The sequence below is a fragment of the Rousettus aegyptiacus genome, unplaced genomic scaffold (assembly GCF_014176215.1).
Source record: "Rousettus aegyptiacus isolate mRouAeg1 unplaced genomic scaffold, mRouAeg1.p scaffold_m13_p_8, whole genome shotgun sequence".
NCBI classification, from domain to species: domain Eukaryota; kingdom Metazoa; phylum Chordata; class Mammalia; order Chiroptera; family Pteropodidae; genus Rousettus; species Rousettus aegyptiacus.
The window spans coordinates 43313584-43338089 of record NW_023416311.1 but is presented as its reverse complement, the minus strand read 5'-3'; the positions used below and the strand labels follow the sequence as shown (position 1 = coordinate 43338089).

General features: G+C 38.2%; 2 long non-coding RNA genes and 1 pseudogene across 5 annotated transcripts in view; 2 read left to right on the top strand and 1 right to left on the bottom strand.

Moving 5' to 3' along the window:
• The window catches only part of LOC118606530, a 255284-nt gene that overhangs the window by 217630 nt on the left and 13148 nt on the right, over positions 1-24506 (bottom strand). The window lies entirely within an intron of this gene.
• LOC118606531 lies at positions 1771-23634 on the top strand. Of its 2 annotated transcripts, XR_004952496.1 has the most exons (4): positions 1771-1903; positions 2818-2992; positions 17153-17351; positions 23559-23634. It is a non-coding gene; the product is annotated as an uncharacterized LOC118606531 (long non-coding RNA). The 2 variants fall into 2 exon arrangements; XR_004952495.1 differs by lacking the exon at positions 23559-23634 and having other exon boundaries at positions 17153-17598.
• On the top strand, positions 18796-18914 carry LOC118607562 (annotated as a pseudogene).

The window sequence follows — 24506 nt, the reverse complement described above, 5'->3', positions numbered from 1 at the left end:
GGGCCTGGCTAGTACTTGGATGGAAGACTACCTTGGAATACCAAGGGGAATTAAAAATGGAAGTCATGATAGTAACAACTGAATCAGGCAAAAATCAACAATGGGTGCTTAAAACTAATAGGAGAAATTTTGCTGAGAAACATGATAGTTATAAAATCTCAATGCATCTCCCCACAAAGTACTCACTAATTACAAAAGGTAAAAACTTGGCACTTTACAAGAGGAAACTGAGAGACACTGCCTTAAACAAGTGATTGGACTTAACATCACTAAGAGTGGAGCAGACTGACATTGTATACTTCCTGATATGATGCACTGAGAAGAACACAGCACCTGTGTATTATTCCTGCCCAAAACACACAAATGGAACTTAACAATGAGGAAATATCAGACTTTAAAGTGAGAGACATTCAGCCAAAAAAATAAAATAAAATACTGGCCTGTACTCTTCAAAAATGTTAAGGTCATAAAAGACAAGGAAATAATTAGGGACTATTCTAGACAGATGTGAATTCAATCTAAACTCCTTCACTTACCAGCGATGTGACGTAGAGCCGGTCATTTTCCCTCTGTGTGCCTCAGTTTCATTATCTACAAAAGGGTACTACTAATTTCTAGCTTTTTTTTTTGAGGATGAAGATTGTTGAGGGTTTTTTTTTAAGTACAGTTTCTGGGTCATATTAAGTAGTTAATAAATGATAGTTTTATAGCCAATGTATCAAATTTCTGTGCTTAATTTCAACTTCTTTTAGCTGTTGTATATAATGTTCTTCTCATATGAGTGGAAATAGTCTAAACTTTTGAACAGTCAACTCAGTTTTTTGTATTAACAGTAGGCTATGGTTAAAACAATCTCAGAATTTATTTATATCTAATTTTAGAGTATACTTTTTCAAATTCATTTAACTATCTTTATAGGAACACTACAGTATAGCAGGTTAACTACCTTTATAGAAGTTTGTAATTAACCAAGCCTGATATTGGAATATGTATTGCTTGTATGTTTAGTTATTTTTCACAGTGTATTTCTTGAAAGCAATAGATCACTCACATTTGAAACCCTTTTGCTCTAGCATATTGTTTTGCACATAGTAGGCATCCAACAAATTTGTTTTGACTTGAATTTAACTCTTTGCTCAAAGTTCAGGTTCCTCCCCCAAAGTAACTGTAGTAGATGTTATTGCTGCTTCTCCCAGATCTCCTTTACGGGTTGATATGTCCATCTCCCAGCTTCTGAAGTTGCTATAACTAACAACTTACACCTGTGACCTTCTCCCGAGCATTGCCTCAGCTGGAGATGCCTGAAAAATTAAATCACCAGCATCACTCCACTATCCCTACCCCAGGGGGTGGCCAGTGATTGGCTGATATTGGGTGCAGACTCTGGTCCCCTTGCCTCAAGGCAGGACAGCTCCAGATTGGATCACTTATACCCCAGAGCCCCCCGTGAATCAGGCTATGGCTAGACTTTATCCGAGACCATGCCATTGCTTTACTTGTCTGCCTTCCCCATCCTGTTTCCTTCATCCCCTTACAGATCCATCCCCAAAAGCACTTCTTCCTTTACTCACGTATACCTAAATCTCCTCTGTCTCGGGCTCTTTTAGGAAATGTGATCTAAGACACAATCTCTCCTTCTCCCTCTCCCTCTCCTTTTCTCCATTCCACTAGCATGACTCACACCTTCCACAAGTTGAGTTTAGGTTTACTTCTGCTTAACTTTGTTCAATAAGTATTAACTGCTCTCTGGGCTTCACCAAGTAAAGTCTTTACAAGACAGTGGTTTTTACAAAGGCAGTGGGTCCTAAACAGGCCTGAGAGGTTCGTCAAGAGGGACACTTGAAGATTTCTCCCATAGTATCAAGACTTGAAAGTGTAATTGGAAATTCTGAACATACCAAAGGTAAGACTCAACTCAAGTTCTAGATTTCAAGACAAAATTGGACTCCCAGCTCTGTGGAAAAATTCACATTAAAATAATGTCATTGCTAGTTATTACTTCAGATTATACAGTTACTGGAAAGACTACTAAGATTAAGAATCTAGTATTTAGTTGGATTATTGTACAAAAGTTCAAGTAAACTTACATGTCATATAGTCATACAGTATATTTACATAGTCATAAAATTTGATAATTGAATTAATGCAAGCTAGGACTTTTTCATGATATATCTAGTAAAAAGAATAGTTGAGATAAAGTATAGTTTTTACCAACAACAGGGATGGGAAAGTAAGTGACCACCTTCAACAGCCAACTCAATCAGCAGCTTACACTTCCAACCCTCTTCCCATGGTGATAATCAGATGACTTTAATCTGTCTCTCTATAATTCTATTCTTCTTCACAGTCATAGAGTGGATACAGAAGCTCCAAATAGCATGTTTTCGCTTCACTTTCAAAGACAAAGAACATGAGGAGATGTATCCTTCTCTCACTGGGGAAAAAAAAAATCTTTCCCAAGAGCACCTGGCACACATTCCCTGGCCAAAACCAGGCATCATGATCACTCCTAGGCCGGAGTATGGACCCATTTTGCCTCAGATCATTTTCTCTGCTTCAAATCTCAGCCCCCAGTGATCCCTACCCGCTGTTATTCATCCTGTATAATAACATGAATCCCCTTGAGTATGGGCTGGGCCTAGTGACTCACTTCTAATCAATAGAAATGACAAAGTGATTCCATGTCACTTCCAACATTAGATTATGAAAATACTGTGGCTTCTGTTTTCGATTCATTCTCTCTCTCTCTCTCTCACTCTCTCTCTCTTCCCCCCCACCCCCTCTCTCTCACTCCTTCCCTCCTTCCCTCCCTAAAAGGGCAGGAAGCCCTGGCCCACATGAATTATACTGTAAGTAGATCATCTAGGCCTGCCAGCAACCACAGCAGTGAGCTTGAGAGCAAATCCTTCAACCCAGCCTCCAGAGAGATCCTGAACCAGAGGCACCCAGCTACACGACACCAGATTCTATAACCGTAAGACCCACAGAAACTGTAAGATAAATGTTTGCTGTTTTAAAGTGCTAAATGGGGGGGGGGGGGGTAACTTGTAAAGCAATAACAGAAAACTTCTACGCAGTGGTTTATGATCCAAACAAGGTCCTTGAGGCAAAGGATATGTGCTAGTGCAATAAATGAAACGAAAGAGTATATGTGAGAATCCCACTATCTTCTATTAATCCAAATGATAAAGAAATTTGTAAAATGTAAAGCAATGCTATTCTCAATAATTTTTTGTTTTAAAAAATACAGTTATTTTTCATTAAAATGTGACACGTATCATTGTTTTTAAATAAATTAATAAATATCTTCTTAATTTTCAGTCTTAATTTCCAATATAATAAATACAATAGCTTTAACTCATATTTAAAAGTTTCTTGAGGATCCTCAATAATGTTAAAGAGTATACAGTGGTCCTGAGACAAAAATGACTAGAAACTGCTGTTACAGGTCATAGTATGGAATAAGCATTTTTTTTCAAGTTGAATTGGACTAAAAGCCATTGAAGGATTTTTGAGCAGGATGATATGACCTGATTAAAATTTGTAAAAGATTATTTTGGGTCCCCTAAGGAAGAATGGATTATGTGAGAGAGAAATGTGGAACTCTGTCAGTACTTGGTAAACAATTACCCATAGATGTTTTCATGTGGATCTGAAGAGGACAGTTCTGACGCTGAGGGTTGAATTTTTCACATTAGGAAAGAAAAAGATCTTATGTGAAAATAACTGATATTTCTATCATACAACTGAAGCTTTGCTAGTATATTGATTTAAAAACATAGGAATAAACAAATCCTGATGACTTAGAATGCAATGTGGAATTTCCTTTTCACTTGTTCCTCAGGTCCTGGTAATTTATTTGAAGCTGTGATGTGGCACTCTGCTGACTTGACCTAGGCACGCCATATAATTTCTAAGCAAAATAGAGAAATTATACTTTAGTGACTTTCTGCAAGATGAAATAATCAGAAACAGAGCTACCTACTGGCTGCATTCAGCTTTGCTTTTGCCATTACAAAATTCATGCTTTTATAAATTGGCAGTAATAGAATTTCACCTTCCTTATAAATAGCACATTTGAGATGGATAAAATGTTATCTCCAACAGCGCTGTGCCACAGAAATAGAAAACAAACAAATAAAACAAAAACTCTCTAATATTTCCATTGTTGGGCGAAATGTGTTGGGGGTTTTTTCTGCCAAATGTCAACCCACAGTAACAACAGGATCTAGTCTTAAGTTCTATGAAGTAAAAATTTTTAATTAAATTGAATTACTACTGGTGTTTTAGATATCTTTACTGAACCTTTTCTACCAACTCTAAGGCATACCCAATGCTGTTGATGACTAGCTAGCTTGATTTTTCCCCTATATTCAATGTTTCAGGAAATACAGTTAAAAATCTAGGAAAAACAAATTATATGTCTTTCCAGACTATATGAATTTCTGACCTTTTTAATATCCTCCTTTATGAATTAATCAAACATTAAGGTAAATGCCTACTTAGTGTAGCCTAAATATAATACCACATCTTTCTGAATACTCTCACTAATTTTCCTTACTTAACTTTAGAAATGTAAAAATAAAAAAAAAATCCAATAAATTTTTCTTAGTAGAAAAGAAGAAGCTGTGTGACATTAAAGAATGAAATGTAACAGCACAAAAAGAAATTAAAGTCTGCTAAAGATTTGGTGTAGTTTGCCTGATTTGGGCTACAGAGTACTAGTTTTAGCCTAAATTGCTCATTCTGGCTTTCAACAATGAGAAAAGCAGGCAGAAGATAAAATTTTAAAATTCTCTTTGGATCGACTTCAGGCAATCAGTTTAATATAACTATTGGCCAGTGGCAGAATAGAAATTATTTTCCTGGACATGAGATTTTGAAATCAAATTTGGAATAAATGCAAACAAACCTGATATTAAAACGTACAGCTTCCATGAAATGGAAATGTGATTATTTTTTTAAGCACTCTTTGCAACCTAATCAAATTTACGAAAGTGAGTTTTAAACAGTAGATTTGAAATAGCACTTTATTTGCAGAAAGTCACTTCATGCAAATTTTCAAAAATGTACTTAAAGTAAAGCACATCAGACATTAAATTATTTGCATGATAGCTAGCACAAGGCAACCCTGGAAGTCAGTTTAATTTCCTTCTACTTCTTTCCATCCCATATCCTTTTCTTTCACTCTTATTAACAAGCTCTCAAGATCCTACTGCTCTTGCTCTGTAGGATGGTAATTGCCACATGAGGCAGGATGATTTAAACATAAAAGACAATAAGTACACCAGAGTCAAGCTTACATGTAGCCGCTGCCAACATCATGTGATTTTAAAAGTTCCAAAAGGCCTCCGTGCCCCCTTCTCTATTTTTGCTCACTAAATTCTCTCTATTGCAGAGCCAGAAATTTCCATAGCTTCCACTCTTTGATCCAAGGAAGCAGAGACTCTTGACTAAATACAAACATTACCCAGGAGAGACAGCATAGCAAGTGGTGGAAAAAAATAACTTATGAGTTGTGAGCTTCTCAGATTAGTAGGAGATTGTGAAATCCAAGCTAATCAAGGTGGAAATTCATCTACGATAAACTCATATGGATGAAATGAGGGATAGGGTCAGTAAACTGAAACCTTGGTGGATAAGAAACATGGTGGGTAATGGTTGCTTACTTACTGGGGAAAAATGAATCTTCCCGCTGGAGCAGAAATTCCAAGTCTTAAGGCAAATCCAGTTCAGGAGATACAAGAAAAGTCAGGCGCCACAGAGCAAGTTAGAAATAGGTCAGAAGAGTTTTGCTCTGAGAGTATCTTAAAGGCATCATGCAACCCCCTAGTCGAAAAAAAACAAACAAAAATGTATATGATCAGCTTTGCATTCAAATATTTGGAGATCGATTTCACTTCACTCCAAGTGAAGTGGAATTGTCCAATAGGTTGGCACTAACCGGTCTGTAACTTAAGAGTGAAAACAGGACTGGTGATTTAAGATAAAAGAATTATCCACAGTGAGTTGATGGAGGACTGTGAAGAGGTGACATCACCAGCAAAATATATTAAAGAAGGCCCGAGGGAATAGCTATGGAGATCAGTAGGCACTGGGCTAGAAAAAGAGCGAGAAAAGAATTTGGGGATGAAAAAGAGAAGCCAGAAGGGTGTAGATAACTAAAGGAAAGAAAAGAATTTCAGGAAAAGATGTATAGACAAGTGTCAACAGCCAGAGAGAAACAAGTGGATTAAGGTCCATCAAATGATGTTGGGTAAAGCGAAGTGGAAGGCAGTGATGAACATTCACTGCGTAGACTCAGTCGAATAGGATGAATGGGTTCTGTGTGAAGAGAAAATGGAGGCAATAAGCATAAACCACTCAGTGGCCATTAAAGGAAGTAGAGAATCAAATGATAGTTGGAGGAAGGAGCAATGTCAGGGGAAGATTTTTCTTACGGTAGAGGAGACCCAAAAGAGAAAGTAGATCTTATCTCCTGCTTCTGGCTCTGAAGATGGTGAAAAGTGAGCATGTGTAGGCAAGAGTGTCTTGACCTCAGATCCCTCTAGAAAAGGAACAGGGAGAAAATTAACTCCCCCTCTAAAGTAAAAGATGTTTCTCTTCTAGATAGATTTGTTAAGGAATAAAAAACATTTCTCCAAATACTCCCCACTCCATTCTACCCCACCCCACTCCCACGCTGCTGACACTATTCACTTCCCAGCAGTTACCCACCCACAGGGTCTTCGCCCCTTTCCTGCGCCAGGCCTGGTGGGAAGACCCATGCCTTTCCCTTGTTTTCAGCTGAACCATCTACTTGCCTCTAGACTAGAGATTCTTAACTTCTGCATTATTGTCATGTTGAACCCAGTAACTTTTTGTTGGGCTGGGAGTAGGGGTTCCTGTGCATGGTAGAATGTTTAGTAGCATCCCTGGCCTCTCCCAGTAGCATGCTCTCCCATAGTCCTAACAATCAAATACATCTCCAGATAGTGCCAGATGTTCTTCTGGGGCAAAATACCTCCCCCCACGCCACCCCCACGTTGAGAACCACTGCTATCGACACTTCTGTCCACTGATTTTCCCTAAAGGCCAATACAGATATCCTCTCTAACTCTGCTTCTCATACTGCCTGTTACTGAAACAAGCAAATGACACGGGTTTTTTTCCAATTATTTCTCACATTAGGTAAAAACTAACAAGGTTTAACAAATGTAATCCTGACAGAATTACAGTTTCAAGAATGCTGACAAAGCAGCCATGCCCCTAGACTCTAGGGAAGCACGAAAGCAATGAGGGCTGCAGTTCCATGCCCCCTTTCCAGGCTTCCCCTTAGCTAATAGTGGGATATGGCTGCATCCCAGTTACGGTGAGACTGGATGCCGGACCCACTTCCTATTCATAGTCTTGTGAGACACAGACATAGGTTGCATGATCATTAGATCTGGTAGTTTGGCATCTTTATTTCACTGTCAGGTTTTGGCTGCATAGTCACCCCTTTTGCCAAAAATCAGTGTCATTTCTTGACATTGTGTTCTTATTCTAGGAACCCCCATGCCTATTCTTCAAATATTCAGATTCCTCAGGTTTCAGTCTATTATTTTCTGACTTTGTACCATACAGAGAGATTTATGGTTCCAAGCCTGGGATCTCAACCCTTCCCTGGGCCCTGGGCGAGGAACTGCGTCTCCCCGTCCACTCCGAGGCTCCCTCCTTGACTGTCAGGCTGCCCTGCACTAACCTGCATTCGCCCCGTTAGTCGTCCCGGTGGTCTCCAGGGCTCTGTCTGTGTGATCCAGCCCTCTCCCCAATCCATTTTTCTCTGTACTTTTTATTTTCCTCAAACATCTTTATTGGACTGTTAATGCTAGTCTGATACGTTGGACTTTCAATAAATTTTTCTCACAGTCCAAACAACATTGTGGGTCCTCAGCTCGTTTGAAGACAAGAAATGACAAATATACCTTGAGGCCAATAAATTATTAATACATTTCTGATGGATAACACTAGCTTTACTTACTTTTCAAAAGCCTCTCTGCATCACTATTTATGTCCTTTTCCTCATCCCTCTGAGGAAGAGGTTGTTTACTAGGTTAAGCCAATACTCGCAGACGACTTAGTTGACTTAGGGAGACATCCCTGACCCCCTAACCAGGGAAGACATTAAAAGCACTTGTTTCTAAATTGACTGTCTTTTTGAAGACGTATTTGCATATCTCTTTGGAATTTCTCTCTTTGAATGGCTTAACTGATAGAAATATAAAGGGAAATTGGCCCTACAAAAAGGACAGAAGTATGGTCTCTTCTCTCCCTCACGTTTCTTCTACCACCTTGAGGACGGTTACCGTCGGTCAAAATGGGGACCTCGGTCTACCTTAGCAACACCCTCCAACTGGTTCCCAGATCAATCGACATGCCTGTAAATATTTTGCTTTCAGCCCTCTGCCCTCACATAGTACCCAGAGAAATAAATGCCTATTCTTCCAACCCATTTCTAGTTAATTCATTTAGTATCTGCTCTCAAAAATAAGCAGATACTTCTCCCTAAGACTTTGATAAAAAAATCCTTTCCAAATCCTACCAATTCTCCTCTGAATGTGTGTAGTCTAATATAGCCACTGACTCTAGCATGTGCCTAACTTGATTTTCAAGGAAAAGAGAGAGAGAGAGAGAGAGAGAGAGAGAGAGAGAGAGAGAGAGAGAGAGAGAGAGAAATGCTCCCAAATGTCAATACAAGAGTCTAGGATAGCTACCATTTTCCCAAGGACTGATAGCATGCACAAACAATAAGACCAGTCTCTCCCTTCAGCAAAGACTCGAGAATTTGAAGAATGTACACGCAGAATTGATCTACTCATGTCATGGACAAGACTGACAGGAGAGAGGCTTTAGATTATTCCATTCCCTAACTTACAAGAAAATTATCATTTACAACCATAATATTTTCCCCATTATTGAAAACAGTAGCTATAACTCTTGGTTTGTAACCAAACTTTTTATTTAACTGACCTAGGAAAGTTGATTAAAATTCCATTTGGTGTTATAATTTAAAAACAAGTGAGATGACACTTCTAAGAATATATATACATCCACTTTCTTGAGTCATTTGGAAGGATTATAGAAATGAATTAAATTCACAATAAAAACAGTACAAGTGAGAATTGGTCCCTGTGGGTGTGCGGGATTGAATATGAGAGAGGAAGTGATAAATTGGGAAAGGAGAACAGGATGCATCTCTCTTTGGGCCACAAAAAAAAAAAAAAGAAAAAAAAAAAAACCATAGGAAACTGGGGAAGAGTGCAGAAAGGGTTTTCTTCTTCTTCTTTCCTCCCACAGGAAATCACTAATACTTTCTGAGAAAAGGGATAAGCTGCCCAGTTTTTACCCATTAGTGAAACAGCAATTTCTAAACTTAAGCATATGAGTGAGCACTGCCCATTACAAGAGCTCAAGAAAATTCTGCTTAGAAAGAAAACACTTGACAGTAATCCCCATTGTTTCTTAAGTAAATTCACCCTATTTTAAATGTAACTCCAAAAATTGGACTTCTAAAGAAATGCAAGCAGATTAATATAGGAAATTCTAAGACCCAGCTAAAAACACTCCAGTGTAATGTAATCCTTACCCAGAACTAATTGAAGCAAAATGGGCAGCATGAAGAAATGTATGCTACTAAAGGAGCATTTGAAATTTGAATCTATGACATGCCAGCCTTTTTGAGAACCTTTGGGAAAAGTAGCTGAGGGGAGTTATTTGGTGCCCTCATTTCCCTCCTCGTAATGTGACCACTATGGGAGTAGATCCAGCCCATAACAGATCAGGTCTGGCACCTTTAATCCAGAGTGACAATTGAAAAGGCCAGGTCACTTTCCATGGAGCAAGAGGCTGGGGCATCTCCCTTACACCCTTTTCTCCCCCTATACAGGGCCTTACTTCCTGGGCTGTCCTCGGAATTAACCTACTAACCTAGCGATCAGAGCAGACAGACATATATTTGACTTGTTAAAAAATCCCTAGGATCAACCCCCAGGCTGACTTCCATCTCTAGAATTTAACCACCCACCAACCTTCCCCTATGTCATTTTCATTAGGTCATGATGAAAAAACAGTCAGATCTCTAGTTTAATCACAACTTCTGATTCAGAGGAGGAAATAATGGCATTAAAAGTCAAAAGCTATTCACAGAGTTTCTGTAAATAGCTATTTACAGAGCTTCTTATCTGTCTTCTAGTAATACGTGATTCTTCATATAGTTCTATTTTATACAACTCCAAAGAAATAGCTTCTGATCTATTTGATGATTTTGGAATTATCATGCAATCTTTTATAATTATTTAAGAATCTCATCCTACATTTAAAGCCTGGAAAACAATAGAAAAATTACACTGTTGATTCCTGTGAAATAGCACATATGCAATACAATACTATGTTAAAACTTAAAGACGGGTGAGTGTTAGGTTATGTGTGTGTTATAATACCCCTAACATGATGACAATTACCATTTAATTTTTGTTACCATTTGGTTTGCAAGACTCTAAAAGATCTCTTTCCCCATCTGCTTTAGGATCACTATTCCCCACACACTTGCTAACTTGGCTTGCGTTGATTTCTTGACATGGGGACAGGGACTAAATCCTACCAGAGCAGCATTCTGACTGCTAAAAGACTAATATCACTGTGCAACATATGCATATGTTTCTTGCCTGATAATTAAAATCCATATTTTTGAGATCCATGGAATCTCAATACCCTTGAAACACCAAGTGACATCAAACATTTCTGTGTTCTTCTTTCCACTGTTATGAGCTAAATTGTATCACCTTAAAATTCATATGTCGAAGTCCAAACCCCCAGTACCTCCGAATGTGACTGTATTTGGAAGAAGAGTCTTTACAGAGGTAATTAAGTTAAAATAAGGTCATTAGTTTGGGCCCTAATCCATATGACCGATGTCCTTACAAGAAGAGGATATTTGGACACAGACACGTACAGGGGAAAGACAATGTGAAGACACATGGGGAAGATGACTATCCACAAGCCGAGGAGAGAGGCCTAGAACAAATTCTCTCCTCCTGGCCCTCAGAAGGAACCGATTCTGCTGACACCTCAATTTCAAACTTACAGTCTTCAGAAATGTAAGAAAATAAATTTCTGTTGCTTAAGACACTCTGTCTGTGATACTTTGTTATGGAAACCCTAGCAAAGCAATACACTTACCAAGGGAGGAAGAGTGCAGGAAGTTTTAAGATGCCAAAAGGACAGACTGTAAAACAGTAGGAAATGGGGAAGTCCATTAAGATGACAAGTGGGAGCCAACAGGTTACATAAGAGTACAACTGTTATGCACTCCTTGTAAAGGAAAGGATTAATTTTAGAGCCTGCTGGACCATGCAAAGGTGTAAATTAAACAAAATTATCCCTCCAATTCTAGTTTAAAAAAAAAAAACATAGAAGAACACTGAAATATATTAAGATATAAAGTATCAAAAAGAAATCTGCTATATTGAAAGTATGTTAGGGTATTGAGTTAAAATCAATAGTCTTAACATTTGAATACATAAGACAATAAAAAAGACATAAATCTTTCAAGCTACACAGTAGCAAATTCTAGTATTCCTTTAAAATGTTAAAAAGAAATCTCACTGATTTATTCACTGCAAAACGGTAGTAAAAACAGTCCTAAGGTAATTGTAGCATAGTGCAATTTAGTCTGGTAAGAAATAGATTTCAATTAAATTTATAGAATCACTGATAATGGATTTTTCCCAATATAATTTTTTAATATTTCTAAATTTTCTTCTAATAAATACTGATACCTAAATGGCAACTTGAAACAAATCATTAAGCAGTTTTGGTCCTCTGTTTCCCTATTATGAGTTATAGATACATAAATATCTGAGATACTCAGATTAAACTTTTTATCTTCCTGGATGAAAACTATCAGAGGTGGCAAGAGCGAAGGGATACACTATATGATAAGTAGCTTTATTTTGCTCTGATCATCCTCATTGCATCATTCTGCTCACCAGGGTGGAGAAATGTACCACCTAATGTTTCACAAAAGAGAAAGCATTTTTCTGTCTTTATGTCACAGAGAAGATTGAATTCTCATAATTGTATATTATGCTTTTGTCTTAAGCATCAACCCATCCTTTTCTATCCATGAACCAGAATAGTGAGTTGATTATGATCCTGCAAGCATACCCTTTGCTGAGGTTTATTTTTCATTAGTTTTCATTATTTTTCATTAGTTGCAATTCTGGAAGGAAGGAGATAGAGCCTATATAGGTGATGGATGGGGTTAAGGGCTCAAGGACTAACACGATTGGAAAGAAGCTACTGCTTGCTGGGTGATATATGGACATATTGGAGTAATAAGCACTGAAAGTGAGGAGGCAGCATGGAGCAGTTGGCAGGACAACATGCAGCCCAAACTACATCATTCATTTAATAGGTGTAACATATGGCAGCTATTACATCTCCAAAACAAATGCAAGACTAACCAACACCCTCATAGAAAAGAAGGTTCCATTCTTAATTTTTTAAAATAAAAGGCCTCATTCTAAGTTGCTGCCAATTCCAACAGAATAATAACATATTTCTAAATGCAATAATACAGACTTTGCTAAGAAATTGTTTCACATGCTAATATATAAAATGTTAAATTTCTTGTTTTTGCCTTTTACAAATGTTTAAAGTAGCGGTGTAGGAACTCAATTGGATAATTTCATGGTTCTAAGTAGCAACTGAATTTTGTAATATATATAAATCAGTTCATTATTGTTTTCAGAATGAAGGCTATAAATGCTCTATATTAAAGCTGGCCTTTGCTTAAAGCATGTAAAACATATCTTCGATTCTACCATTCTCCAATTAATCTCATTTTCGTGTTGCACAAAACATAGGAGAAAGCTCCAGTGATCTTTTGGGAACCTAATTTTGTCCTCGTTCAATATGGTTTTCAAAGAGTCACCCTAATCAGGAAAAGAGAGAGAAAGAGAGAAATTGAGAATTTATAACCACTTTCTTTCCACCAACGAACACTGAAAATTATTTTATCATACTTAAGTAAAATCCTTCATCGAGATGCCAGCTCTTCTGCTGAGCTACCCTTAAGCTCTCAGGCCCTCTGCAGTCACTCCAGAAGGGAAAGGGCCTAGGACTGACAGATATATACAAAACAACTTTGCACCAAAATTCAAACAGGGACCCAGAAGTTAGGTCATTCCTCATTGCCTACCTCTGAATTCTATTCTTTATCCATGACTCAGAGTGCAATTCTCCCCTGTCCCTTGAATTTAATGCCATTCATTTAGCCTTTTGCTTCTTTCTGACTTCTCTCATCTATCATACCTCCCTTATACCATTGTTTAAGGCTTTACAATGCACCCTATGGAATATCATTCTTCTGCCCAGAAATTTCCAAAATTTTAAACTTTTTTAAGAATACTATTCCTCTACTGAGTGTCTACTCACTTTTTTTCTAGATTGTATTAGCCCAATTTTCCTCTGGGAAACTTCTTCATTCTGTCCAAATACTTATAGTAAAGTTAACTCTAGCCCTGTCTCCAGGGGCACACAAGAATTAAAGAATAATCAACCAAAGAATAATATTTTCCTTCTCCTCTCTCCATCCTCCCCCTCTTTGTGGTTATGATGAGTTTAGAATGGGCATGTGAACTGATCAGATCCAATGAGAGATGCAAGATGTTCTAGAACTGCTGACAAAGGCAAACTCTGTTCTATTGCACATAACCTGGAAGAATGTAGCCCTGGAGTAGTGGTAAACACATTTCCAACACTGAGCCCTAAGAATAAAGCCATAGTGAATGATACAAAACCAAGAGGTGGTGTGAAACCATTGTGAAACCTCTGTACAGCCATTTACTTCTTATGTTACTACTTAATTATCTCAGGAGTGGAATTGAATATCCCTTGAGATCAAGTTCCTGGATGTCTTTTAGTAGGTTCAACTGTGTCTAACATATTTTATACTTGCTCTGACAAAAGAAAGAGAACTATAATAATATAATAAATAATGTGTACATCTTTGCTCCACATTCTATTTACACCCCAAATTAAAATTAATCTGAGAGATGTAAAGTGCTCTACCTCAATGTACCTCTCTCATGGTGTGAGCATCTCACCACACCGAATGTGATTCCAGAATTCAAAGAAACTTTTTAAAATACAACACTGTCCTTAAACACAAGGCATCTACTTTGTATGGAACTCAGGTGAATATTTAGGAAGTTTTAAGGTAATTTTCACTGTTAATTTTTGCCTTAAGGGTTGATATTATGGCCAAACACCTGAATAATATATGGCTCTTTATGTGACAGACTAGTGCACACCATGGTCATACTAGATTCAGAAGAAGGAGAGACCGATGTGATTGAGGGTCTATAGCAGGAGCTTGATGTGACATTTCTTGATATCGAACTACAGGAAAAACTTGTCTACTTCTCAGAGCCTGAATTCTTCATCTCCAGAAACTCATCTGGAATGCCCAAAGTGCTGTTACTATTAAAATGATTAAGTTTACCTCAGTAAGAGTGACCTATGGACCTCTGAGCATCATTGGTTGTTCATGAGTCCATGGGGTACAGGGAGGTTGATCCACAGAGAATGTGTAAACCTTTTGGTTCTTAAAAAACTATTTTTTTCCTTTTACATGTTCTTATGCTTCTCTGAGCCTCATTAAAGTTTCTGCCAAGGAGACTTGATGAGTAAGAACATAAGAACCTGGAAGTCCCAGTACCTGGTATCAGAGTGAGAATCCAGAGAGGTACCAGGGTCTCAAACAGAGATTGACCTTGAGGTACATTGAAGCAGATGGGCCACAGAAAGCCTCACACAGATTCTGTTTCCTAGCATAGTACACAGGCACAGAACATTCCTACCTCTTCTAGCCTGGCACAGAAGCAGCAGAGAGAGCTACTTGACCAGAAGGCCCTAAGCAGACTGCTCAGTGTAGAAGACGAAGAGAACATGAAGACTCACATGTTAGGATAGGTGCAATAAGGTAGGGTCTGGACATCCCAGTGTGGGAAACCACTGCTTCAAGGCCCCTGGTGCATAGGAATATATGAGAGGCTGTGCTGGCCCCACTGGCCAGGTATTCCACCAGCCATTCCTCCAGCTACACTCAGGTACCAGGGCTTGGAGGCCCTCTTTGAGGCTCAAGGTAGGTTCCCTCTCTCGCCCTCCAACCCAGAAAATCTTTCTCTAATTTTGGGGTTAGTCCTGTCCTCCTCCTCCTACTTCTTCTAAATATTTTGTCCAGAGCCAAAATACTTAGTTCCCTAAGGACTTAGGGTTTGGAACACTACTCTAGAGAGGCGTTTTCTAGTCACTTCCCTTCCCTGAGGTGATGAGCCGAGAGCTAACCATCTGCTCCAATGGGGAGAGGAAAGAAGTGCCAAAAGAAATGAAATAATAAATCTCAAAGGTATTATTCAACCATATTGTCCTCCTGCATTAAAATATGTGCCTCCCTGCAAAGAATTTACTCTACATGCAAGTATTACAACTCATCCTCACCTTCTATGTTTTGCCAATGAGGAAACTAAGGGCCAGAAACCTAAAGTGCTCATAGTAATAACTTCAAAGTTATAGAGTAGTGGTCAGGGACACAAGCTCTGGAATCAGCTACCAAGGTTAAATCTTGGCCCCACTACATACTAGCTATGTGCCCTTGGGCAAGTGTCTTAATCTCTGTGGCCTCTATCCTTTCTTCTATAAAATGAATATGGCTAAAATAGTATCTACCTCATTGAGGTGTTGTAATTAAACATGAGAGTATAAGTAAAGGGCTTTGAGCAGTCGCTGGCACATCACGAATGTTCTGTGTGCTATGTATATGGTAGCTATTGTTTGTTTGTTTTTTGTACAAAAAAAAAATGAGCCCGTTAGTGGCAGAAGTGGAATAGAAACTGAGTTTTCCAAATTCCCGGCTGGTGCTCTCCCCTGTGCCAGGCTCCCTCTCATTGTGCTAGCAACACGGTACCTGGCCAGGAGTAAGCAGTCAATATGTGTTTACTGGTTGAGTGCAGAAGTGTCCACAGAACAGAAACTCACATGTATAGGAATTTCAGAGACAATAATAGTGAGTCAAGAGGGTCCTTGTTAAAATAATTATTTACGTAGGAAAATATCCAGAATACATCTCTAAGTAGTCCACAAATTTGATATCAATGGTGTTAAATATATGCACACATAAATATGTATAAAAATGTGGAAATTTTATGCATCAAAATGTCAATGCAATGGTATATAATTTGGAGTGGCTTTTACTGTTTTCCTTTGTGAAATATTTCATTTTCAAGTATTCTGCAGGGAACATGAATTATTTTTTTAACAGGAAGAAACAATTTTATTTTAAGGTCAGTGGATATAATTTAAAGATGAGTCAAATACAAATGGAAGAATTAATGATATCCCTTTTCAGTAATTCTTCATAATTCCCCAGTTTCATAATATAATTTTTGTGGAATTCAATGTGAATAACATGAGATTATGAAAGTTATTACATTTAGCTTTAATTATAATTACTAACTGTTCCACTTCTGTTCACATGACACCTGGTAGAAGTGACGTTCAGGTGGTTGAGCCTAAATGGCCTATAAGTACACAGGTACTATCTAATTAAGAAAAAAAGTTTTCCAAAAATCTCAGGTAGATCATATCCTGGGGTCGGAAATGTCATATTTGGCTTGAAGCTATCATATACTCCTAAATATATAAATAAATACATGTACAAATGACAAATAATAATAAGAGGTAGACACAATGTAGTATGTGACTCTATGTCAAAAGTTATTACAGGCAACACATTTAATCAATCGGTGGCTTCATTTCAAAGCTTCCTCCTCCTCTGCCTCTGCCCATTCTGATTAATTGAAGTGAGAAGCCTCTAAAATGGCTTTCAGTGATTCCCATTTCCTCGTATTCATGCCCTTCTATAATCCCCACACTCACACTTTAAGTCTGGCTAGACCAATGACTCGCTTGTAACAAATACAAAATGGCCAAAGTAATAGGATGTCACTTGCAAGAATGGGTTACAAAAGGACTGTGATTTCCATCTTGGGCACTTTCTCTCACTCTCTTGATCTGAGGGAAGCCAGCTACCATGTTGTGAGCCGTTCTGTGACTGTCTCTTGCCTAGACAGCAAGGAAATGACATCTCCATCCAATGGCCATTAAGGACCTGAGGACTACCAACATCAGCTGCAGCCTGGGAAAGCAGAACCGCCCCCATGGAGGCTTGCGAAGATTACAGCTCCAACTGATACCCCGACTGCAGTCTTGTAAAGGACCGAACGCATCCGGTTAAGCCACACCAAGATTCCTGACCCATGGAAACTGTGAGATAATAATGTTCATTGTTTTAAGCCACTAAGTTTTGGGGTAATTTGTTATGCAGCAACAGATAACTAAAGGAAGGGGGGAGAAAACTTAAACCAATACCATACAATGTAATAAAAAAAAATAATAAGAGGCATAAAATCTAGAACAATTTGGGGAACAAAATAATGTATTGTTAGATAATAATGTATAATTGGACTATAAATAAACATACAATAAATATACATTGGTATTGATATAAGTAAATGATTGAAGAAAAAAAGGAATACCTATTTCTTACAGAAAAATTCCATATATTACATACTCCCCATACTCCCTCCTTATCCACTCCAAGGAGGTATAGCCTAGTTTCCCTCCTTCTTGAGTGTGGGCTGGACCTAAAAACTTGCTTCCAAAGAATAGAATACCGAAAGGGAAAATAGTGGCTTTAGAATAGAGAAACCTGAAAACTCTGCCTTACCTAAGTGATGAAGATTAACATCAGCAGAAATAAATCATGTGGATGTACAGCCCTTTATGATGCGATGAGAGGAGACTGTAACTCTGTGGTATTCTTCCCCAGAACTTATAACCTAGTCTAATCATGAGAAAAATAGCAAACGAACCCACAGAGGGGGATAATCTATAAAATATCTGACCAGTATTGTGCAAGACCATCAAGGTCATGAAAAACAGGAAAAAACTAGAAAACTGTCACGGACCAGCAGAGACCATGGAGACATGACAACTAACGCAATGTGGTATCCTGGATCGGCAACTAGGACAGAAAAAGGACATCAGTAAAATAACAAAACAAAAAAAATGAGCCTTCTCTCTTCCTGTATGTCTCTCTCCGGTGTTGTTTAAGGACACTTGTTATCAGATTTAAGGCCCACTCAGATAATCCAGGATGATCTCATCTCAAGATCCTTAATTGAGTTATATCTGCAAAGACTCTTTTTCCAAATAAGGTCACAAAGACATCTCTTTGTAAGCAGCAATACTGGTGGCAGTGGGTGCCTGTATGTTTGTAAAGAAAAACACTTAGATCAATATTAATAGTCTAGAAGATCTTAGATTATATTTTGTTTTTATAAGCAAGTCTAAGTCACTAAAGATGAAAAACTGTCCTGATCTTTCCAATATCTTCAAGGTGACGAATGTGAAATTGCTTTCATATCTCGTTACTTTTCTTCCTTTTTTTAATTAAAGGTTTAGAAGAAGGGGATTGGTCAATCACTACAAGAAAATATTATCTGCAGATCCAACAACTCTGATTTTCTTTGAGTACTTCTCACAACACAGTAAAATTCCAAACTCTACAAAATTTGCTCTAATTTGTTCAGTATTTTGAGCAAATGCAAGATAAATTATTCCATTGGACGCTTCTTCCTCTGTATTTATCAACAAAGTCATTTCTACAGTTCAATCCCATGATTGAAAAGCTTAAAATGAGTGTGTGGTGTATACAGCCATGCTACCCTGAACAAACCCAATCCTGCCTGATCTCAGAAGCTAAGCAGGGTTGGGCCTGGTTAGTACTTAGATGGGAAACTGCCTAGGAAGACCAGGTGCTGTAGGCATAAAAAATAAAAAAAAATAAGGGATCATAAGCTGACAAGGTCCTTGCAATCTGTGAGGTCAACCAAGGGTTGCCTCACTTAAGAAAAAAAAGTGAGTATGTGGAGTTGCCTTTCCTGAATTTTTTTTTGGGGGGGGGGCGTGGAGGGTCCTTTTGAGATTTATTCTTTTATCTAATGGGCATTAATTTATTTTCTTTTAATTTCCTTGGGTTATTTTTCTTAATATTATAAAATGGAATCTATTGTCTCAAATGGTTCTAGTTGAAAAGTGATTTCAGGCTTATTCAGAATTCTTACTCTCATGTAAGAACTCTGCGCCCTTTTGATGTAGGGAAAGGGTCTACAGTCAGATGACAGTCACATACAGACAAAATTTCACAGACAAGGAATACAGGAATATCAGGTCCCACAGCCCTGGGATCCAGCTTTGACTGCAGGCCAAACTTCTTTGACTTAGGCAGAACGGCCATCCTCTCTTTCCAGAGTTATCCAGCACCAGAATACAGACAGAGACTGATGGAAAAGAGGAACAACTGATTCTCCATTCCAAGGTTCTCTGTGCTTCTGAACACAGAATGCACAAACCTTAAAACAAATCGCTAAGGAAGCCCGTCAGGGAGTACGAGCCCTGTCTTGCTCTCTCTGACGAGAACACACTGCAGTGCTTCTCACAGCCCATCTTTTCCTGACCGCCAGATTCTAAAATCAAAACCAATTCTGGTGTTTAATATGGCAAATTTACCAATGTAATGAAAAGAAGTTGAAGATATAAGGTCCTATGATATTTAAAAATTGTACATATCACCTTTTCCCCTAGTCGCCAGCTTATACGTCATGAAGCCACCTGCTCTCGTTACCTATCCATAGATTTCCTCTTACTTGTCCTCTTTCACCTCCTCCTGTCTCATTTGAACCATTTGAACATTCCCCTTTCCCCATGCCAAAATCCCAAATGTGAGTTCCAATCATCCCATCTCAAGCCAAATGATCCCTGAGATGTTCCCAAGTGTTCAGTTCTCAGAAGATGTTCATCTGTTTCTTTCCATACCCTCCTAACCTTCCTTTCTTTACAGTAATTGTGCACTTTAGGCATTGAATTTCATGAGATAAAGCTGCCTGTGTGACCACCCTCTCCCGCCAACACCTTTCAGAGACTGTTCTAGAGGAACAAATGTTAACATTCAGCTAGGCATGCGAGGAGGGTTTGAGCTAAATTGTTTTGGTAGAGGCACAATGTGGGGCATCTGAGTCTTGCAGTGCAATACCAGGCTCTGTGTGCATTGTCTCTGTCCCCCACATTCTAACCTTTTGAGGATCTTTGGGGAAAGTTGTTTCTGGAATATGCGTGGAGCCTTTTACACTAGGCTATAGGATTCTTCCACTTAAATGATAGTCACTGAGATTACTACTCTCCTTAGAATCCTACAGGATTGAGGTCCACTGCCTCTTTCTTTCATTTATCGACAGTATTCCTCCCATTTCATAGATCTCACTGTATTCCAGCTTCCCATTTGCCTGAACTTATTATTTCTCATAAAGTATCATTTAAGAATTTACTAGATACTACAAATTATTTTATCTATTCTCCTAAAATAACATCTTGTATTTCAAATCTAGCTGTGATGCAAAATGACAATATGAACTTCATTTTATTATGGATATGAATATGGATTAAAATGCTTATAAGTGTAACTCAAGAATAACCTATTCATAGAAAGTTAATACCTTTATTATAATGAAGAACTCTTCATAATAACTTAGAAGTCATTCAAAAGTGATCTAAGAATAAGACTTTAGAAACTAATTAAGTTGTGACATCTGGACTTCATAGATCAATCAGCAAAGCTAGAGAGAGATGTTGAAAGAGAGTGAGATTTTCAATCAGAAGATTAAGGCTCAATCCTGTCTCTGCTGCTTCCTAGTCATGTGGCCTTGAGTAAATTTCTTATATTTTAAAGTATATGTACCTAATACCTTTTCCAGTCAATTAGTTGTGCTCCCATTTTTTAAATAATTCCCTATATCTATCCCCTTTGACTTTCGGCTCCTCCCATTAAAAGTGGAGACTATTTCCTCATTTCCTGAATCAGGGCTAGCCTTGTACTTTGGCCAGTAGGATGCAGCAGAAGGGGTAAGGTGCGGGCATCCCCCCCTAACCTTGAGAGGACTTCACATCTCCATTCACTCTCTTGAAACTCTGCAAGGCCCACTGAAAAAGCCTGAGCTAATCTTCTGGAGACACACGTCCAGTCACCCCTGTGGGAGCAGCTGAGAAAACCACCAAATTCCAGACCTATGAGTGAGGCCATCCTAAACTAGTCAATCCCCAGAAATCTGCCAACTTACTGCAGACCCATGAGCAAGCCTATTTAAGGTCTGCTGAACCTGGTCTAAACAAGAAGAATCACCTGCTCAAGCCATAGACTTGGTAAAATAAATTCTTATTGTTTCAAGCTACTAAGGTTTGGGACAGTTACCCAGCAATAGCTAACTGATTACAGGTACTACACAGGTTGTTGTGAAGACTAAATGAAAAAATAAATAAATTATATATATATACATATATGTACATACGTATATATATGTGTGTATATATATATATATATATATAGAGAGAGAGAGAGAGAGAGCAATTCTTAGTACCTAGTAGATGCTTGATAAATGATAGTTATTTTTATTATCATCATACCAATGTCATCGGTATTTTTATGTTTATGAAGTAATATTTCATCAAAAGGCTTTTTCTAATATTTCTGTTTGAAGTCTGCATTAGTCAGGATACAGATGACAGAAATACAAATTAGCTTAAACAAAACAAAAAAGGAGTGGCTTATTAGAGCTGACATCAGACAGAACTGAATCCAGACCTCAAACAACATCATCAATTCTCTTCCTTCCTCTCATCTTTCTTTGGGTAGGCCTCATTCTGACAACTGCAGACACACTTATATCACAGGTTGATAGAGTTAGCCACTGTCAGCTAGCCTTTCAGTTCCAGGAACACAGAAGCAAAAGCAGTTTCTCATATTAACTTTCCTATAGGTAAGTCCTAGACAAGGACTCTTATTCGCCAAGGGTGGGTCATGTGTCACATCTAAACCAATCACAACGGCCAGGTGGATGGGGCTTCCTGACCCTATTCAGTCATATGCTGATCCTATGTAAAGAGAGGGAGCAGAGTGTGCACTAAAGTAGGAAAGAAGAAATGTTTTGGGCTGCAAAACTAAGGCTTCTAGAATGCTGGAATAATAAATTCTGCTACTGCCACTTACCAATTCATTACACGTAAAACTGCCCCCTCGTTATCACTGGATTAGATCTTTGGACTTGGAAGTCTATAGTCCAGTAAGACAGAAAATAAACTGCTCTCAGAAACAGAATTCAAGGTTCTTTGCTTACTTCTCTCTCTACAATCACTCCTTATAATCCTCTTAATCACCATGATATGGAACAGCACTGGGAATATAGGGAAATTAAACCAATATACATATATTTTAAGTAAAGGCACTTTATTATACTTGACTTTCCATTTTCTTACCAACATATAAATATTCTCGCTGCATTCTAACAGGGTTTTTGGTGTTCTGGATACTGAGATTTCTAGAGGCTTAAGTTGCCATGGCTGAATTTACACATAAGCATTAAAGATGATGTCTCTTGTGAACTGAGTCATAGGATTGTGGAGACAAAAGAAAACTTCAAGATCATTTAAATCTAAATTGGATGAAAACAGCAAAGACGTCTTGAGTTACAGGCTTTGGGGCCATGGGTGCTGCAATCATTGCTCTTGCTGTCCTCGTTCAATGTGTGACACAGAGGCTGTACATATAAATACGTAATCCAAGAGGAGTGCTAAACTTTTGAAACCCTTTATTCAGGATCATTAGAAAGACTGAATGTCTTGTAAGAGTTAAAACTAATAGACACAATCTAGTGTAATTTATAACAAACTATTGCTATTGCTCAAGAGATCAATCCAGAAATTAGGAATTCCAGCAAAGAACAGAGCAGATTAAGATGTTGCCTACTCATTCTGTCTACTTTATGACATTCTAATCAGTGTCTCATTTTTAGCTAAATTGAAAATGCACACCTTACTGTATAATTTTAAATAGCTAAGTTAAAGAAATAATTTGTTTGTGCCAACCCTTTCCAGGGCAGGTCAGAGACTCTAACAGAAATTTACAGATAATTGCATTACTTTAGACAGCAGTTGTGTTATGAAGAGACTTAAAATTCAAGGACAAACTATGTCTATTTTTCATTGCACATGAGTAAAAAAATGCAAAACTATCTCATAAATTCTAAAAGGTTTGAGGAATTCTTTAATATTTAATTGTATTTAATTGACTATTCCTTTCAATTCCTTAAATTTAGTTGGACTGTGACCTTTTATCTATGTAGACTGAATCAGCAGTATTAATATAGGTAAAACTCTTAAAATACCTGTGCTCAGAATGATCTGTCTAAAGCTTATCTATATAAAGTTGACAGAGAGGAACACAAAGGAAAACCTTAACACTATATTTAGGCAGAAAACACAATCAGTATGCCAGTAGAAAGAAACATGGAAGTTCAGTTAATTAGATCTCTTCTGGAAAAAAAATCTAGCTATAAGTAACTATTTCTAAAACTAAATTGCAGATGCATACATATATACTAAATCTTCATTGTGAGATGAAATGGAAACAGAACTACAAAGCTAAAAGGAACCAAGAGATCGTCTATAGGTAAAGAAACTTAGAACCCAAAGGGGTAGGAAGACTTGCTATGGACACTGCTATTTGGTGACAAAATCACATCTAGAATCCATCCATCCATCAATGGCTCCGGCATTCCCACTCATAGCTGTAGCCAGCTTATCTGCTTCCTAAGCTAGTCTGCACAGGATGCAAGCAGAAAGCAGCCTGATTCTTTCTTCTACTGTCTCTTCAAACCTGCTTTCTGGACTCCTTTCTACCCTTGAATGTAAACTTAGGAAGGTCTCACAGCTCTCTGTCCCTTTTAAATGTCAACAATAGCCTTACTTGGTTATTTTAAAGTCTTTTTATTTACTATCAAACTTCCAAAATCTTAACTAATTTAAATCAGCTCCCCCAGCTGTCTTCCTGAAATTCCAGCAGGAGTTTGAAGGTAGGTTTTTCTACCCTTCTTGTTCCACCTCTGCCCATGATCACACAGTGAATAAGCAGTAGAGGCGGGATTTGAACCTAGAGCCTGGCTTTAGTCAGTTCTCTTAATCTCTTCTTGATTGGCCTCCAGTTGTGGCCTATTCACAGTCTCCTCCATCAGCACCTAATTGCTTGTAGTCCACTCCCTCCAGGGCAAAGTTGGGCAAGGTTCCCGTTAAAATAACTCCACTTCTGGTCTAGGGGAAACATGCACCTCGGACACATCCCTTTCGTGGTGGTGGAGACTGTTCCCGCCAAAGCCCTCTCTCTCCTTTGCACTACTGCCAGGCATGAGTAGCTCCAGCTACAGCCTCTCTTAGTGGGAGTCACCATCCCTGAGTCTCCCAAATTTCAGGACACACATGTCAAATTCTCCCAGCAGCTCCCCACGGGAGGGCGGGTATCTTGTGGCACACCAATG